We start from the raw sequence: 21,221 nt of genomic DNA on the forward strand, positions 1-21,221 counted from the left end.
TCTGCGAATTGGATCAGAAATAATTTACAAAATGTCTAGCACATTGACAGTTATTTGATCAATAAATTTTATGCAAATATGAGATAATGACAATCTTAAAATGGATGTTTTTCCCCAAGCTAAAACAGCTTCAAAATACCTAAAGATGTTGGATCATAGTAAAACAGCTATTACCTTCAGCCAGATTTACAGGATATTCTACCTTACCTAGCCTTTTCCTGACCTTTAAGGAGGGATAAAGCACAGGTGTAACTGCCAAGCTTCCATCTTTCCCATACCTACCTTCCTGTCTTCAGAATACTTCAGTGTTGCCTGGACTATTATTGCTACCAGGAGTGGCCAAGTTTCCATGCTGCTCTGCTGCCCTGAAGAGCCAACTCATCCTTGATATTTCATTGCTCTAGGTTCTGGGCGGAGTCATGGTTTCCTTAGCATGGACCACAGCTGGGCTCTTCCCCAGGGTATCCTGAGCACACAAACTGCCCAGCTACATCTCTCCTTCACTCCACTCATTGTTTTACTACCTCTCCCTACATTCACTAGTGGAACTTTTTCCCAAATAATGTTAACAAACATTCCTTTCCTGGTTTTAGTCTGCATGCCACTACATGATAACCCTAATCATGTCAACATGATGTGAAAGGATCCTCTCCAATCACCCAGCCAAAGAAATATCTTCACCAGACCATTCTCTTCTTTCCCAACACTGATAAAGCCATTTGAATGCTAAAGCAAGTTCAAAACAAATAGTCATATACTTTCACAGCTACATAATTCAAAGTGATTGCCCAAAGAGTCTGAATATGTGGCATATCAATTTAATTTAATAGCACATTTGTATAGTGTTTTACAATGAAAATAAACAGAATTTTTGAATGTATGATTTCATTCTAATAACATACAAATTAAAAAAATAAGTATTTTTCACACATTTTTACCTTTAAGAAATGTAGTGTCCATAAAAATTAAGTGATTTGTCCAGACTTCTCATCAGTCAGTCAGACTGAGATATTTTTAAAAAATCTTCTCCTATGTTGAATGCATAAAAGTTTCTCTCTCCCGAAATACAGCAAGGATAACTAAATACGGAGCCACGCTTGACAAATGAAAATACCGAGGAACCCAAAAGGATGAGAGAATTCCTTGGTTTTATTAAATCAAAGAAGTAAGTGATACTAATTCTGAGAGGCTCACCGGGAAGTTGGAGAGCTACAGTTTTAATGCCCACACAGAAGGAGAGTCCAAGAGGCTGTCCCAGACAAGACAGAGGGAGGAGGTGAGCAGCAAGGAAGTTAAGAATCTGCCTGGAGTTGTAAATGGAAAATGTATGAGAACTAGAAATTCAGTCTCGTGTAGTATGAGGATGTGAGGTTCATGTACTCATATGGTTAGAGTTACAACTGGAAAATTAATTTGAAAACTAAAGTGAGTCCAGGGAACTCAAAGGGCTCCTACAGAATACCAAATACAGGAATATTCCTCCAACCCCAGACATAGAAAACTCCAAAAGAAAGTATTTTTTGCTGAAGATGATGTTGCAAGTACATTAATTGCAAATCTTATGATCAAATGAATCAACATTTGGAGTGACAGCACGTATTTACTACAAGTGGGAAAATCTGCACACCAAGAACCAGAGATGATAGAATAATCTGAATTAAACTATAAGTGTGTCTAAAATGGTGACAGATATAAAGAAATGAATATAACATAAAATAGAAACAGGATAATTTTTTAAAGAAAGTAAAGGTAGATTTGAAAATTTAGTGAGTAGAATTCTAGAAATAATCATTGATATGAAAAGCTCAATATATGGCTAAAATAACAACTAGATACAACTGAAGATAGAATTAGCAAGTTAAAATGAAAAATGTAAGGGAATCACACAGAAATTCAACAAGAAAAAAATAACAGGTTGGAAAATATAAAAGAGAAGTTAAGAGACAAAAAAGAAAGAAATGAAATTTGTTTTGTCCATCTGAATTCCAGAAGATGAAAGAGAATAAAGAATGAACTTTGGAAAATATCATGGATATGATTTTCCAGAATTAAAGAAAAATGTGACTTCAATGAAAAAGCACACTTAGTTTGTAGCAGGATAAATAAAATTAAGTCTACATTTAGACAGGCTGTAGTGAAAGTACAGAGCATTAAAAATCCGAAAAGCCATCAGAGAGAAGCAACAGGTTACTCTCAAGGGAATGGCAATTAGAATGGCAACGGAATTCTCATCAGCAACAACAGATACAGGTTTAAAGAAAAATAAGTATCTTTAAACGGCTGAGGGAAAATAACTGTCCATCTAGAATTCTATAAGCAGCTGAAACATTGTTAAAGAATGCAAACAAAAATTGCATTTTCAGACATAAAAGGACTGCATTTACTACCCCCAGTTCTTTGCTAAAAGGATTATAAAAGATTATACCTTACCAAAAGGAAATTTTAATCTAAAAGGAAAAAAAGAGTTGGAAAACAAGATGTGCAAGTAGCATAGAAATTGATAAACAACTTATTAAATCTAAATACTTTGTATCTGTCAAAAAATGGTAATGACCAAGGGGAATGGATTTAAACAATGTGAAACTAAAATTTTAGGCCGCAATAATATGAAAGATGTATGCTGTCCTCAATCCTTATATTATTTAGGAATACATAAAGATATTGGTTAACTTTAAACTTTAATTCTGCATGTTAAAATGTAAAGTCATGAATGTACCACAGTGTATATATATGGTCCCTGACTTATGATAGTTTGACTTATGATTTTTCAACTGTACAATGGTGCAAAAGTTATATGCATTTAGTAGAAATGATACTTTAAGTACCTATATAACCATTCAATAAATTACATGAGATATTCAACACTTTTTTATAAAATAGGCTTTGTATTATATGATTTTGCCCAATTGTAGGCTAACATAAGTGTCCCAAGCACACTTAAGGTAGGCTAAGCTAAGCTTTGATGTTTGGTAGGTTGTATTACATGCCTTTTTGACTTGATATTTTCAGTTTACAAGTCAATCCAATGTAACCCCATCCTAAGCATCTCCATATCCATTCTACTGTTTTTGCTTTTTTTTTTTTTTTGAAACAGTATCTCGCTCTGTCACCCAGGCTGGAGTGCAGTGGTATGGTCATGGCTCAGCTCACTGCAGCCTCAACCTTCCAACCTCAAGCAATCCTCCCACCTCAGCCCCTTGAGTTGCTGGGACTACTAGGCATGCCACCACATCTGTCTAATTTTTGTATTTTTTTTTTTTTTATGCAGACAGGGCTTCACCATGCTGCCCAGGATGGTCTCCAACTCCTAGGCTGAAGTGATCCACTTGCCTCGGTCTCCCAAAATGCTGAGATTACAGGCATGAGCTGCCACCCCCAGCTCCATTTTACTGTTGATAGACATTTAGGTTGCTTCCACTTTGGACTTACTATGAATAGTATTATATTGCTATAAACATTTGTGTGCATGTCTTTGGGTGAACATATGACACTCTATGGCAATGGAAATGAATGCAATACAGCAACTCACAACAACATAAGTTAATCTTGGAAGAAGGAATATATACTTAAATAATTCTTTTTTTTTTTTAATTTGAGACAGGGTTTCTGTCGCCCAGGCTGGAGTGCAGTGGTGCAATCTCAGCTCATTGTAACCTCCACCTTCCAGGCTCAAAGCAATCTATGATTCCACTTTTTTTAAGGTGCTAAAACTAGAAGTCATGATAGTGGTACCTTGGAGAGAAGGAACTGATAGGGAGGGGTACTGGGGACTTTATGGAGTATAAGTAATATTCTATTTTTTGACATGGATGGTGGTTACATGTCTGTATTTATTTTATGATAATTCATATAGCTGTACAAATCTAATGTACATTTTTCTGTATGTGTATTATATACATTTCAAAAGACTTTCTTTTTTAAAGTCTGTATGTGTATTATACACACTTCAAAAGACTTTGAAAGATGATGGTCACAAGTCTGTATTATTTTATGATAATTCATATAGCTGTATAACTCTGATGTACATTTTCCTGTATGTGTATTATACACACTTCAAAAGACTGTTTTTTAATGTAAGATTGTCATCAAAATAATGTAAATAAATTGTATAACTTTAAAACCTAGTAGAGGAAAAAGAAGAAAAAATGTGATTAAACAACAAAAGGTAGAAAAGAGGAAATAACATAGACTTTAAAAAGCAATACTACGGCACAAACAGTTCAAGCTCAAGAACTGCAGAAATGCGAACGGATTACATATCTACCAAGAGACAGAAAGTGGTGAAATTAGTTTTAAGAAACTAGCTAAATGCTGTTTATAAGGGACACAATTAAGATACAAAGAATACTTCAAAATGAAGAATGTTATGAGATATATATTAGTTATCTTTGCTGCTGTTAACAAATTACCACCAATTTAGTGGTTTAAACAAAACAAATGTATTATCTTCCTGGTGTGTAGGTTAGAAGTCCAAAATGGGTCGCACTGAGCTGAAATCAAGTCACTGGTCAGCAAGACTGCCTTCCTTTCTCAAGTCTCCTCACTTTTTCCAGCTTCTAAAGGGCCTCCCACATTCCTTGGCTTGTGATCTCCCTTCCCCATCATCAAAGACAGCAACGTGGGTTAAGTCCTTATCATATCACATAATCCTGAACTTACTTCTGTCATTACATCTATTTCTCTGACTCTGTTCTTCTGCCTCCCTCTTCTACTTTTAAGGGTCCTTGTGAATACATACCCAGAATAATCTCCCTATTTTAAGGAGAAATCTTGATTCCATCTGCTACCTTGATTTCCCTTTGCCATATACTATAACATATTCACAGGTCCTGGGGATTAGAATGTGGACATCTTTAGGAACTCATTGTTCTGCCTACCACAGATATATTGGGCAAATAGTTACCAAAGAAAGCTGGTACAGTAGTAGTAATACCTGGCAAAATTGTGTTAGTAAGGAAAGGGAGAAACTACAAAATGATAAAATCTACCAAGAAGATATATAATGTGATTGTCAATAAGAAGTAAAGCCAAGACTTGGACCTAGGTTTGTGTCTACTGGTCCAATGTTCCTACCAACAAAAACCTCTAAAGAACACAGACCAATAAAAACTTCTACTTGAAGCCCACTGTGCAAGTACTGGTAAATTTCTTGCCCAAAATGAAAATAATAATTATAATCTACACCATAGGGCTGTTGTAAAAAATACCTTAGGATTGAGACACACTGCATCTATCATATAAATGTTAAATAAAAATAATGTTTCCTGTATCCTTACTAGGGTTGGGCAAATCCAGATGTATATTATACTTTTCACATATTTCAAAATATTTTCAAATGTTTTGGTTGGGGTTCAATGAAAACCTCAAGTACATTTTGCCAAGTGCTTTTTCCATTAATTATTCAATCCATTTGTATTTCAAGGGAAATTCAGTCCACATGTTTCTAATTCATTTAGCACTAACTCATCAAAATATTGTTTTTCTCAGTGCTATTTTCTGTCCAAAGGCTTTTCGAGCCTTCTCTTCCTATTTTTATTTCTTAGAAACAAAAAGATAAAGCTTGCCAAGGGCAAACCCTAGTAAACTACCACAAGGTTTACTAAACACTGCATCTAGAATTCATTGAGTTTGAAGAGACTTCTATCAATCCACCCTGGTCCATGTCACTTCCCTCAGCGACTCCCTGGCTTCCTTGCCTTTTCCTTTCCTTTGACCAAGTTCTGTTTTGCTCATATTGTCCCATTATAGATTTCAGGTTTTCTATCACCCAGCATCCACAGGCCTATAGACACCTTAATCCTCTTCCCAAATCCCTTCCCCTTAATAAAAACCATCCCAGGCTGGGGCCAGTGAAATAATCAATTTGTATCTCTTCCCAAAATATTCGCATGGGATCCATGGCCAGCCTTAAAAATAGATAACACTGTTTTTAAAAAATCCGATCTTTTTATGTGTGTACTTTGTATGTGTGTGTCTGTGTGAGAAAGAGAGAGAAAGAGAGAGAGAGAGCGATACCTTATGTGTGATTGATGTCTTAACTGTGCATAAAGGGCACAGAAGTTGATGGTATCTTCATTCTGAATGCTCCAAAAACAGCACAAGCTGTACTTGTGGTTCCTATATCATTTATGGAGTATTCTTGCCAAAAAGGTTTAACCTGAATTGAATCATAAGGAGATTGTGGAACATGCTACAAGATAACTTGTCTGAACTCTCCAAAAATGTCGATGTCGTGAATAACAAAAGCCATCAGGGAATTCTTCTAAATTAAAGGAAACTAAAAAGACAACATAGCTAATTGTAATATGTTATCCTTAATTGAATTCTGTATTTTAGAAAATAGTTATAAAAGGCATTCTTGAGACAATTGGAGAAATTTTAATATGTTACATTTCTTCAGTATAATAATGATATTGTGATTACACAGAAGTGGATCATTTGCTTAGAAGGTAGAGTTTGAAATATTTAGGGGGGAAGTGACATGCTGTCTACAACTTTAAAGTTGACTGTTTCACCACATAATGCCAAGTACAATATGCATAAATGTTAGTTATGTTAGTTACAAATAGTTTAGAAAATACATATATGTATAATGTATATACATTTGTATATTTATGAAGAGAGAGTAAGTAAATATGAAAAAAAATGTTAATAGGTGGTAAATCCACATACACCTACTCGCACAAACATACACCCACACCCACAACTATACACACACACATACAAAGGAAATGTGGTTGTAGACTTCTAACAGCAAATTTGTAAAATTCATCTCAAATCAGAAGTCAATTTGCCTTTTAAAAAAATTGAAATATTTAGATTTTCGAGGTTGACTGATTCACCACCTAATGGTTACTTGTAATATGCATAAATGTTAGGGTTTTAAAATTTATTTTGATGATAATATTGCAAATGAGTGTTGTTGCTGTATGTGCAAGTAGACATGATGAAACAGGTCATCTCAATGATTAATGGGGTGATGGGCTCCCAAAAGTTAAAGGACCACCTGAAAGTATGCGTATATACATTTTTCCTGGTAGAGTATACATAAAATTTACAAATGTACAAAGCAAACTAAGGAATGTTCAAACTGCTTTAAGTATCTAAATGGGTATTCTGTATATTAAGAGAAATTTCAGAAAAACCTCTAATTTGTCATTGCTAATAATGCATGTGGCACTTTATAGCAAGGAGTTCACAGAAGCTAGTGGAAGCCCTTTAGTAAAATTGAAGCCCATTCACCAGTTACACCCAATAGGTGTCAACATGTGTAGAAACTGCTTCTTGAGAGGCTCAACACATTGGTAAGATATTTAAATGACCACTTTAGGAGCCAGGAAAAAAGGAAAGGGAGATAGTGGGAAAGTTAGTCAGCCAAGAGGTTGAGCTTGTGCCTTTGAAAGATTGCAGCATGCAGCCCCCCAGAGTATGAAAGGAGAACTGACTGTGCCTTCTAATGAGAACACGGTGAACCTTTGCAATGTGACTTTTGTTTTGGAAGGGGATTTGGGACATCACCGGTTTATGTGACACAATGTACACCAGGTGGTCCTAGTTAGGTGAGGGGTTTTATGTAAAAATAATCCTTCTTTGGCTTTATTCAGTACAATAAAACCACTAAGACGTTTTCCCATATGAAGTATTTCTACAGGCACATTCAAAATGTTGATCCCCTTTTTTATATGCATTTTTCATGACTCCTAAGACGTTTACCAGGTTGGGAAATCTGCAAAAACTGGTCCCTTGACAAAGTCATGGATGCTTTTTACCACAACAGGTTTGTTTTGTTTTCATCTGAGCCCAACGTACTTTCATAACATCTCTGACTATGGGCGTCACAAATAGGATCAAATATTATTATCCTAACCTTACTACTGAAGGCAAGGGTCTCACAGTGACTCCTAAAGGCTATCGAATTCTGAGTTATTATTGCACCTTCATATTGAAGACAGCAGTCCAGAATTTGCCCATGCTGAACATTTTTGTAGCATAAATTTCTCCTAATGAAACCAGTAATGCACAGTTTTGTTCTACAAATATAAAATAATACAATATGTATTGTTCATATAGGTATATATGTGAATATATCTATGCCACAATGTTTGATATTTGGGTCAATCATCTGAGGTCCTGAGCATTTCTGAAGTGTTTATAGAATCTTCACTGAAAGATAAAAGAATAGTCAGGAGGGATTTACTTTTACACGCTGAGTAGAGTGAAAGTGATTCAGACCTAGATTTGAATTTGAAGCTGTCATTATTATTATGTGACCTTGAGAAAAGTTATTCAGTCTCTTTGAGCTTTATCTGTTTCCTCATCAGTAAAATGCCAAACACTGTGACCTCATTGTGTTTTTATGAGGACTAAGTGAGACATCTTTTGATTACTCTCATTTAATTAGATTACTCAATTAATTCTTTTCCCAACATCCTTCATAGCAGAGTTCACCTACATATCCTGGCCATTTAAAATAAAAATACATACTCTCTTTTCTATTTCAAGTGCCAATCATCCATATGAGTACATATGGGTATTTTAGGCACAGCAAAAAGAATGAAACTACAGCTTTTGTTCATGTCCTATACCACATTACTAAAAGTGTCAGGGAACAGTACATATGATTAATGCTGCTGAAATGGGCAGGAAATTATTCAGGTGGATTCAATCAACCCAGCCAAACATATAGGTAGCTTATTAAAATTTAGACAAAAGTCTACAGGCACTTAATACATAACGATGACTCTAGATCTAAATTAAGAGCGCTCCCCACCCCCATACACCCCAGCCCTTGCAACTCACTTCCTGGAAGCAGCCACTCTTCTTATAACTAGAGTTATTGACCTGCTTTTCAACTTTTTTTTCCTCTCTGAAAGAAAGACACGTGACCTGTCCTAAACCCTAACCCAAACCCATTGCTGAAACACTGTGCCATTGAGCCGGCCCTTGAGGCTGTCTCTTACCATAGCAAAAGCAACATGAAATTGATGTGCTGCTTATTTTCAACTACACCTTCAGACCTGTGCACTCCTCCATGTGGATGAGAATTTTGAAGAAAAAGAGGCACAGTATAGATTTAATGGAAAAAGATAGTTATCCTGGAAAAAAAAAACAAACATAGTTTTCTGGATAAGGGTTCTTGCACTTAGCTCACTGGATGTGCCTTAGATATTTAAAGCAGTCATTTCAGATGCACAAGGTAAAGTGCTTTTCAAAGTTAAAGGTCTTGTGTTTGCTATTACTGCAGCAGGAGGCAAGGGCTTTTCCCTTCCTGCTCCTTAGATCACTTCACCTAGTCTTAGGAGAGACAGGCCTCCTCCACTGGCCAGCCCCCAGCCTGAAATTCCCTTAATCATCACAAAAGGTTTCACTCTTTTTAAAATCAGTCAAGAAAGGCAGCTTCACATGGCAGTAAAAGTCCAGTGCTATGATTTACCAGAAATAGGACCTTAATAATAATAAAATGACCTGTCTGTATAAAGTGCCTCCCATTCAAAGAACAACAAATACATTTGTGCTGTGTGGGTCATTTGAGAATGCAAGAAGACTAATGATTTTTAACTAGAAAATTAAATACAAAATTAATGGTTACAATGTTAATTGACACATCAGTTGTAGACTCTGAGTAACTGTGAGGGTTAGATATGATCGAGAGCTGTGGAAAATACAATAGATCAGGTTTTAGTTCCAGTTCTTGCATTCACAAACTAGGTGCTCTTGAGAAAGTTATTCAACCTCCCAAGGTCTCCACTTTTCTCATCTGTAAAAGGAGGGTATCAGCTTGGAGCAGCATATACTAAAGGGTGTTCCCGGGAGCATGCATTCTACAAATTTTGCTTCCCTACCCTTACTTCCACCCCCATAAACATAAACAATCTTTTGTGACATCCATTTGTTATACAAACTTATCTTGTAAACATCCAAAAGAGGTATTTATGTTCAATATTTTCTAAAATTATTGTCCTACAAAATCATTTTTTGAACCAGGAAGGCAACAAAGTATTTAGCTGGCAGCATACCTATATCTGTACTAGTGAGGCTTTTAAAATTTGCTTTATTATAGTATTATTTGGTTGCCAGATACACTGAAAACAGAAAATGGGCAGTTTCAGCCTACTGCATTAGTTATTTTCTCCTCAGTTAATAGCAATTTTGATTCCTCCAAGCTGCCACTTGGCTTTGGAAGGTCTTCCTGAGTCATTCACCAATTGTCTCAGTTAAAAATAGTACCCTGTCATGTGGGAGCGATCATGACCAACAGCAAGCATGACCTTATTTAACATTACACACGCAGCCCATGAGCTTCTTTCTCTTAGATATCTTTGAAAAGACCAGCAAAATCTAAAAATTAACCTGGGTAGTGCAGATATAAGCCATTTTCAAGTAAGGCAGGAAAAGGCTTTTCAAAAACAAAAAACACTCCTGACATAAGACCCTAGAAAATGGTGGGGGGCGGGGCAGGGGTAAGATTGTAGAGGGAATTTTTTCTTGTTAATTTGGTTTTCTTGTTTTGTTTCATTTTGTCCTTAAACACTGAAATAATTTGTATAACAAAAAGCAAATGCCATTCTTTGATGGAATGGTATGGTGGTGGTTTCTGAGGGATGAAGGAAAGGGGAGTATACTCTGCTGGCATGCATCTCTAGATTCTTGCCGAAATTTTACCACTTGCTCATTGTGGCCATGACCCAATCACCTGCCTTAGCGTGTATGTGTGAGTGTGAGTGTATTTTAATTATTTTTAAATTTTAAAGTATAAAAGTACTACAAACTCAACTCACAAACTTCAGGAAAAAGAGGAAAGAATCACTCCTAATACCACTATCTAAACACAGGAATTATGTTTGTGCATGTCCCTCAAGTCTTTTAAAATACGCTCATTATTTACATGGTTGTAATTCTGATGCATGTGAAATTTTCCATTTAACATTCCACTTACATTATATCTTATTTCATTTACGTTATGTCATAAGCTTTTTCCTAAGATGGTACCCAAACCTCACAGCTATCATTTTATAAGGGCTATCTAAAATTGCATCAGTTTACATTCTTGGCTATTCCTTTATTGTGGGACTTTTCATCTGCATCAAGTTTATAAATTACTATGCAATTAACATATTTGTGCGGTTGCCTTTTGTATATTTTTGGGTAATTTTTAGGACATATTTATAGGCATGAAATCACCGGGTCAAATGAAATGAACTATTTAGGGATCTTGGTATAAAATACAAAATTGCCTTCCAAATTAGTTGGGTTATTTTAATTTTGCCACAGTGTTAATAGCCTTAGTTGTTAACATTTAATTTTTTTTTTTTTACTAACTTGAAAGTATCTTTGTTTTTACTTGCATTTCTTTGATTATTAACATGGGTATATTAACTTTGAAAAGCAGGTCCTCACCCTATCATTGTAAAAATGGAGTTCCCTGGTAATGCTTGCATTCTCCTTAACAGTATTTTAATAATTTGCAAGTCAGTAAACCCAGTGCTCTGACCCTCAGGCCAAAGTCAGGCCTCAAGTTACAGGGCAATCAATCAAGAGAAGCTCTAAGCTAGGCTTCCAGCCCTGCCCCCTGCCAGAACAGACTAAGAAATTGTTCTTTTCAAAGACTGCCCTGGGTTTGCAGCAAGGCACTATGCAGCTAATATTTTCCTAAAGTTTGATGTTTTTCTCTGCTCTTGTTATGACGTTTTAGTTCTATGTACTAAATACTCATGAAAATCTATTTTGGGCCAAATAGTGTAAAAAATGAATAAGACATAGTCTTCCTCAACAAGATTAAAATCTAGTTCAGTGGTTCTCAAATGTGGCTAAAAATAAATACAATCATCTGGGGGAACTTTCAAAAAAGAACAATTTCCTGCATTCATCTCAGACCTGCCAAATCAGAAGCTTCAGTCTTCTGTATTTCTAACAAGCCACACTGAGGTACAGACAGGCTCAGGATCCAATGACCTAGAGTCTGCTTCTTGGTATTGTTCTCCAGACAGCAATTCTAAAGCAAAAATATAAGAAGGCAATTATCTGTGGGAGGATGTGTGAAGGGAAGAAGGGAAAAATCAGCTTAATCCTGGAGGAATGATTGATCCTAACAGAATAAAGAGCAATTGCACAATGCCTATTAACTGTTTCCTTTGGAAAAGACCCTTTCAAACCAAAGGTAATAATTATTATTCTGCTATAATAGAAAGAGTCGTAGACCTACCTTTTACCTGGGCAGTTGAAATTATGTCTTTATTTTCTTTTCTCCATTGATAATCCAGCCTCCTTGCCACTAGAGTAATCCCCCAAAGCACAGATGGGATCCCCATTGCTAACCCAATAAACCTTCACCTTCTTAACCTGACAATCTAGGCTCTTCATTAGCTCTTCCCAAACTACCTGTGTTTCTTACAAGGATAAACTCAGTTGTACTATTATTGGATAAGTTTTGCTTAGAGGGCAACATGTGAGCCCTCCATTTCAGCCCCTCGGTCTAAGTCTCAATTTCTGAAGATGTTCAGCACCCTCTCATCCCTTTGCACACCATTGATAAGGCCATCCTTGTCACCTTGAACGCCCTCTTCCCATATCTAGTCCAGCTCATATCTCACCTCCTTCCAAAGCTCTACATCATCCCACCAAGTACCTCTATACAAGCCCCTCCTTTTATTTTATCCACTATTGTTAGCTACCATTTGTTGAGTATTTATTGTTATGCACTCTACTAAAAGTTTTACACATACTAGTTCACAAACTTACCATGAATTAGGTATGCCCATTTTTCAGATAAGGGGAAATAAAATCCAGAGACATTAAATGCAGTATATAAGTTTAACCTGCTACTAAATGACAGAGCATAGACTCAAACCCAAATCTAGAAACAAAGCCTACACTATAATAATATTCCCTCTCTGCCATCCCAATCTCCTAGGACCTCCCATTGCTCTTTATTTATTCGAGAATCATCACATCCACCTTATGTTAAAGTTAAGTTTAAATGAATTGGGCTCCATTTATGCATAGCAGTCTCTCAAGGGCAGGGAACTGAACAGGTGGTTAATGCTTAATATTTTCTAGAATGCTTATGTTTTGCATTTCAGGAAGTTCTTGGTGAATATATGCAAAATGAATATAGTCATACTTCCACCAATAAAATTTTGCTGTGAAATACACTAATTAACTAATTTTCTCTCAAATCCATTATTATTTGTCTTGTTTATTACACTGACTCAGGGATTCTTAATATATTTGTCCTTAAAATACAACAAAGCCAAAAGGCACAGTCTGAGACCAGAGTCAGTTTAAAAGCAGTTATTACTCTTATCCCTCAACACCAGCATTATAAAAGGTCCCACTGGATTAGCACCTAAAATGTCATGCATTTAAATCGCTTTAATATTTTTTCAAAGAGGCCTTGGCTATGATACCACATATTTTCTGATTAATAGAAAATAAAATAAAAACCATATGTGAATAGTATCTACTACGAAATCTGAAATGAAATTTAACAAAATAAATTCTGTTCTCTCTTCCACAATTGAGGGCCCGTATCTCATCTTCCATGGGTCTAATGTGCCATTGAAGGTACAAGATTATAGAATCCCAGGGCATTAGAGTCATCTCATTGTCAAAGTGACCACTTACTCTATGTTTTCCCAAACGCAGTGGTTTGAAATGCTTTTAAATTGGGTAAACTGTGTTTCTGAACCTTAAATGTTACTTTGCCATTATAAGAAAATGTGCAAAAGGGTCTGCTTAAGAAAAAGAGAAAGAGAGAGAGAGAATGAGAGAGAGAGCCAGCTCTCAAAGGCCAAGAGAATGCCATCAAGACAAAGGTTTCTTACAAAGGGAATAGTGTTGAGGCCAAGAATGGGTTAACCCTGAGTCACTCTCCTCCCACCTCTTCTTCTTTCAGCCTGGCAGATACCATACAGCTGTTGAAAACTATCTGTCAACAAAACTATTACTGTCTTTCCTGGGATCAACACTATGTCCTGGACCCTCAAGGTCAGCAGAGCCGCCTTAGGAACAAGGGCAGGCGAAAAGCGGAACGCCCACAAGACCAGTGAAACCCAAGCAATGCTGGCAGGTGGAGGGCCTTCCCCAACTGCTGCAAACCCTAAAGGAAAAGGTAGGGCTCAAAGGGCAGAGGCTACCCAATAAAAGAAAGACATATTTCCCCACCCTAAACACTCTTTTCGGGAACAGCCCAAGTTCTTGGTTACCTTTTTTCCCTTCTCCCTTCTTGCTCCAGCTATTGCTTCCATTTACAGTTAGGAAAAAGAGTTGATGCTAGAAATAAATAACTCGAATAGTATAGTAAAAATATTGGCTAGTGGTTAAAAGGCAGTTACTCTGTGTTCTGTGCCATGTTAAGCCCTTCCTATAAATCATCTTCACGCACACACAAAACCACACACACAGACAAATGACAACAGCAAAAAATAAACCCATTGAGGTAGATTCTGTATTTTTACAGATGAGAAAACCAGTTTAAAGAGGTTAAGTAACTTGCCTGGGGTTTCGGAATTAATAGATTGTGGAGTTCGAATTTGGTTCAATTCGATAAAAGAATTGATCCAAAGTCCATGCATTTAATAAGTATATTTCTGCCTTTCCTTAATTCTCTTCCACTGTGGGAGCAGGGGATGTCCCAGAGAGGGTTTAACAAAGGAAACCCCAATCTCCCAGAATTTCTTGGGTAACAATTTATGCCACCAGAAAGCTGTGATCCAGAGAGAACTCTCAAAGTCATAACATAACTACTGGTAAGATATAAATCATACAATCTTTCTAAAAGGCAATGTCTCAATAGTCATCAAAAATCCTGAATAATGTGATACCCCTTGACTCAGCAATTTATCTAAATAAAGTGAGGATATTCACAAAAGTTTAGGTAGAGTCATCCATTGATACTGTTTATATTAAAAATCAAGGGGGAAAATCCCACTGTTAAAAATCAAGGTACTGGCCAGGCATGATGTATCACATCTGTAATCTCAGCACTTTGGGAAGCCAAGGCAGTCGGATTGTTTGAGCTCAGGAGTTTGAGATCAGCCTGGGCAACATGGTGAAACTCCATCTCTACAAAACATTCAAAAATTAGCCCGGTGTTGTGGCATGTGACTGTGGTCCCAGCTACTTGGAAGGCTGAGGTAGGAGGATTGCTGGAGCCCAGGAGTTCAAGGCTGCAGTGAGCTTTGATCACACCAGTGCACTCCAGCCTGGGTGACAGAGTGAGACCCTGTCTGAAAAAAAAAAAGAAAGAAATTATGGTACTAGTCAAAGAATACATTGAAACACAATACTGTAAACTCATTAAAAAACAAAGTTCTGGAAGAAAATAGATTGGCATGGAAATACATTTATAATAGATTGTGGTGATTAAAATAATTTATAAACAGCATATAAGTATGATTCTATTTAAATGTGTAGGTGTATATATAATGTAGAATATATATATACATATTCTAAACAGCATAAGTATAATTCTACATTTAAATAGAATCATACTTATATACTGTTTAGAATGTATATGCTACATTATACACTAAGCCAACAACAAATATGGGTGGGTCCAGAATTTATTATTATAGAATCAGAAAATCCCAGTTTTGGAAGATCTCTTTGAAGTGTTGTAGTCCAGGAGTGCCCATCCCAGCATCCGTGACAAATAATACCCAGCATCTGACCAACGGCTTCTACTGTCACAGAACTTATTAACACCTCCTTTGCCCAATTCCAGTGAATGTTTATACAGCACATGTGGTTTACAAAATCTGTCTGTGCAGAACAGACCTACGTCAACATGCTTTAGTAGAAAAAAGAGGTGGCAAATGTGATCCTAAGAAATGATTAGCTGCTAAGAAGCCATTTTCTTCCATAACTTTCTCTTCACAGGAAAAACGTGGTATAAATCCAACTAAGTAAAGCTAATAAACTAATTTGAGCTTCTCCAGTCACCAGCAATAACAGTTCCAACATTTATAACCACATTTGAATCTGTAACTGTTCTGATAACTGCCTCCAAAAGTCTTTATTTGTTTACATTAGTGATACTTCTGGAAAATTCTTCCAGTAAAAACCAGGCCCCAACAAGAGAAAAAAAGAGAAAAATAAGAAGCTTGCGTTATTGAAAACCAAGAGCTGAACTAGTTCTTCAGGGTATGTGAGAATGTTCTTGAATTTTTAAATTTGTATTCTTGCTTTACATTCAGTGTATATCACCAAGTTCTGCAGCACAGCTCTAGCCAAAGTCCAACAGATTGTTCTGAAACTGGACATCTATGTCATAACAGAGAATTGTTTAATTTGGAGTGGCAAGGTAGGCATAGAATGAGTGTGTGTTGTGGGAGGGAAGGTGGCATTGGCTCATGTAATTCATTCATTCATCCATCTTTTTATGTGCCAGGCATTCATCTAGCCACTAAGAAATAAGGCAGGTGACCAACATTTTCTCACTTCGGGCAGTTTCCAATCTGATGTAAGTGCTATGATGGCTAATGAAGGATGGAATGATAACATCCAGGAAAAGAGAAGCAGGTATAGTATTTCAGGAAGAGGAAAATGTATCATCAAAGATCAGTAAACCGAAGTAATCATTGAATAGCCAGAAGAAATTCGGTGTTGCTGTGGAGAGAGAAGGTACCAGGTAAGCAAAGATCAGACCATGAAAATTCTCGTAGGCCCGGGTCGAAGTCTAAATTTATGCTCAGGGTAATGGGAAGTCACTGGTGAAACAGTGTAGCATACTGGGAGTCCCAATTTTGGAATCAATTCCTGAGTTTGAAAACAATCTCTGCCCTTACTATCATCTTAAACCATATGAAATTGATAATATTAGGCCACTTCTTACAAAAATGGCAATCTTATATTGTTCAAACAAATAAAAAAAAAAAAAAGAAGAATCAATTCCCGTCTATGAAGTATTCAACTGAAGCCGGCTGAGGTCTCATTCATTACAGCAGGGAGTGGGAGAGCCCATCAAAAGTCCAGCCAAAAGGGCCAGGCAGGTCTGCTGACTCCTCTCAGAAAATGACACCTGCCTTTGCTGATGGCTCAGGGAGGCTATGCTTATGCCCGGGGAAGGCACTGATCTCAGCCTTCACTCAGTATCCTCAGAGCCCACCTTCCCTGCAGTGCCTGTGCCTGCTTCTCCTGTCCCTGTTTTGGGTCAGAAAATGTATAACTCTGCAGAGCCTGCTGTTTGTGTCATTCCCCAGCTATCTGATCCTGCTGGAGGAATTCCTGGCAAACAAGGCCCCATGCACACACAGGCCTCTCTTTTTCTTTCTCTTGCTCATTCACTCTTTTTTTTTTTTTTTGGCTCAGGAATCTGCCTTCTCTGGTAAGGCAGGGATGAGCTTTCTGAATTGTGTTTATTTGCTGGCGCTCTGGTGTGAAAGCACTCCCCGTCAACTGCATATTAATCTTGTCATCAGTCTGTATCTATTTTCCTCTGCCTCCCTCCATTGGCCTAATTTATGACTTTCCCTTCCCTTACTTTGTATTGTCACAATGGCAAGGAGAGCTCTGTTATGGGTGCTTAGGCCTAGGACAGCCACAAGACCTGTCCTAATAAGATGAGAGGCAGAGTGATGCAAAATCCTGCAATTTGTGTTGCTGGGCTAAATTTAGACCAGGCCTTCCCTAGTTGATTGTGTGCCACTGAACCACATTTATTGATGTCCCATAACATGCTACACACTTTGCTTAGTGCTATCAGCAAATGAAGAACTAGGAAATCTGGCCCCATCTTCTAGTGGAGAAGGCATCTGGAACAACACAAACAACACAAGCAGAATGTGTATTTTAATCGCAGAACCACAGATATTAACACCACAGACTTGAGTTGTTTCGACAAAATGGGTCTAAGTTCCAGTTCTAACACTTTCCATGTGTGTGACTATTTTTGTGTCCATTTGTGAATAAACATGTTAATTATCCTTCTCTAAACCTCAGTTTCCCCATCTCCAAAATCAATGAAATAATATCGATGCCATAAAGCAGTTATGAGAATTACATGACAGAATGTAGTCTTAGCTCTTGTTTTAATGTGTTGCAAATACTAAGCACCCAATATATGTGATAATTATTATTTAAAAAGGAGAATGAGAAGAATAAAAAGAGAAAAGGAAAGAATTACTGCTATAATTAGGAAGTAGTTAATGTTGTTTTTGAAGCCCTGCCAATTAACCTTGAGCCTTATGTTAATATGGAGTTTTTTATATAGCTAGAGCCTTAACAACAAACTGTGTGTTTGAAATCTTGACAAAACCTCAAGTCGGGCAGCGTCATCCTGTCACTGCCCCTGGAATTAGACTGGGGCTCAGACATTTAGTGTGCCTAAATCCTTAAGTGCTGTCTTCAAGGACTATGTATCTTGAACTGGGACTTCTTTATGACTTGTGGCTAAAATGAGTTCTCACAAGCTAAGTCAGATTCCATGTCCGAATCAGTGCTGCTCTTAGTATCAAGGTCAACTCGTGGCTATTTTTCTAGTCATCTTCTGTGACAAAGGTCATAGTCACTGTGATGGTTAATACTGAGTGCCAACTTGATTGGATTGAAGGATATAAAGTATCGATCCTGGGTATATCTGTGAGGGTGTTGCCAAAGGAGATTAACATTTGAGTCAGTGGACTGGGGAAGACAGACCCACCCTTAATCTGGTGGGCACAATCTAATCAGATGCCAGCGAATATAAAGCATGCAGAAAACCGTGAAAAAGTCAGACTGACCTAGCCTCCCAGCCTACATCTTTCTCCCATGCTGGATGCTTCCTGCCCTCAAACAGCAGGCTCCAAGTTCTTCAGTTTTGAGACTCAGACTGGCTCTCCTTGCTCCTCAAGCTTGCAGACAGCATATTGTGGGACCTTGTGATCATGTAAGTTAATACTTAATAAACTCATATATATATATAACAAATATATATATAAAGAATATGTGTATATATGTATAAAGAATATATATATATCTATATAAATATATAGATATATATATATCCTTTCAGTTCTGTTCCTCTAGGGAACTCTGACTAATACAGCCCTGAATTAGACTCAGCCCAACATGCTGTGAGTGCTTAGTTTGGATTGCAGAAAAATGGGACCCCAGTGAGTTCCAGAAGAAAGCTTCAGCACACAGTATCTCCCCTGATGGGCCCTAAGCCGATTTCCAAAGACCTGGTGTTCCATTCCTCCCAAGTGGCAATTTCAAACTGAGGTGTATGATTTCTCTGTGGAATTACCCTTTATCTGAATGTTTTTGTGAAATTCTAAGAGACCATAGGAATTTAGAAAGTCTCTGGATTCTGATAGTCCTTAATTTAAAATTTAAAAGCAATCTTGAAACTCACTCTGACACTCATGTACTAGGAGGACAGAGGGAATGAGACAGATGGCTAAGCTATGCAAAGCTTGCCTATCTCTCTGGCCTTTCACAGAATATCCCTCTTGCTTTTCTCATGTTCCACCCTGACCTGGCTGATGCTAACTCATCCTTCAGGTCACAGCACAGATGTATTTTGGTCAAGGAAGCCTTTGCTGACCCTTCATACCTGCCCACCTGAGTGCACTCTGCTTTCCCCACATCAGTGCATTTATCACACTACATTTGAATTCCTTGTTTGTTTTCCCTGCCATGCTGTAAACTCAGTGATAGCCAGGACCCTGCTTGTCATTCATAGGCATTATTTGCTGCTGCTCCTTAGTGTGGGGTCTGGCTTTAGATGTATATTTACTGAAGAAAAGGAATAAGGTGGGGAAAGGAGGCAGCATTATTGGATACATGGTGATCAGGCCTCAATGACAGCAAAGCATCAACTTCTTCAATTCTGGGCCTGTGATGCTGACACCAGAGGATGGTCCCTACATGTCAGAAAAGCACCAGAATCAAAGGGTCTGAGCATGGACTTCCCTGGACGTGATTGAAGTGAGGAACTATTGCAGTTTATTTGTCTGCATATTGTACTAATTTAGCACTAATCTCAGGCTGCTCCTAACTTGTATGCGAGTTTTTCTGTCATCCTGAGAAGTCTCATTCTGATTTCTAGTCGAAATTTTACTCTTGAAAAGTATAATTATTTTTCAGTCCAGTTTCCACTCATGGCTAGGACTCGCTTTTGACAAAGACAATTAAGAGATAAGATATATGATTTTTTGGATGTTGATGGAAAAAAGCATTTGAGAAATAAGCAACACCCAAATTCAAAAGTAAATCGCTGTTCAAAAAAGATCTTTTAGTAACAGATCTGTCTCTCTTTCTCTGTGTCTCTCTCATATGCACAAAAACAACACACACACACTGAGTGGCAAATTAGAAGCTGAAAGACTTCACAGGAAAAATAGAGACAGACATCTAGTTCCAAACTTACTAATTTTATGTCCCTAAGCAAGTAATTTCATCATACTGTTTCTCAATCCCATCATCTATAAAATTGGGATAATCATGCCTATCTGGTAGGATTGTTAAGAAGATTAAAAATAATATCTGTAAAGCATCTCACACACAGTAGGCACTCAATAAAAGGCAATGATGATGATGATGTCTGACACTCACAGGGAAGGAGCAGAGGGAACACTGAGTACCCTGGCAAAACAAACCCATTACAGCCTACAGGGAAATCCCAGGCTGGGACATGAGGTAAGTGAAAGCTCTGGATTCTTGAGATGGTAACGTGCAAACACCATGGAGACATCTGATTACATGACTTAGCATTGATTTGTGGAACTTGCAGACTGTCCAGAACTCGGGGGCCTTCTCCAGTCCTGGGCATAGCTGGCTGCGAGTGTTGGCAGAAGCCTCTGCACAGTGACACTTCAGAAGGCAAACTGGTCCTGGCTACTTCTTTGCGAGTAGTAATTCAGACATTCCCAAGGGGTTCGCAGCTCCAACCAAATACTTTAGTATACTCCATTTTGTCCATTTGTGTTTATAAAACTGGTGGCTTCCTAGCTGAGGATGTAGCAACACTTTCTCCTTCAAACCCTCAACCCTGTGAGTTGTTGGCCTGCAGAAGTCCTTTCCCACAAAGACAGACAGTCTCTGCCCTTTTCCTCCCCTCAGCTGAGATCCCTAGAGTTCTCAGATACGATCATTCTATGTCTGAGATCTTCTCTCTCAGTTTCTTATGACCTCCAGGAGTAACTCAGGCCCAGCTAATTTTTATCTATCCTACTGCATATTTTACCGGTATAAATATTGACAGAATTGAAATCAGACTATATGTACAAATTTCCATCCTG

The sequence above is a fragment of the Hylobates moloch genome, unplaced genomic scaffold (assembly GCF_009828535.3).
Source record: "Hylobates moloch isolate HMO894 unplaced genomic scaffold, HMol_V3 SCAFFOLD_5, whole genome shotgun sequence".
NCBI lineage: Eukaryota > Metazoa > Chordata > Mammalia > Primates > Hylobatidae > Hylobates > Hylobates moloch.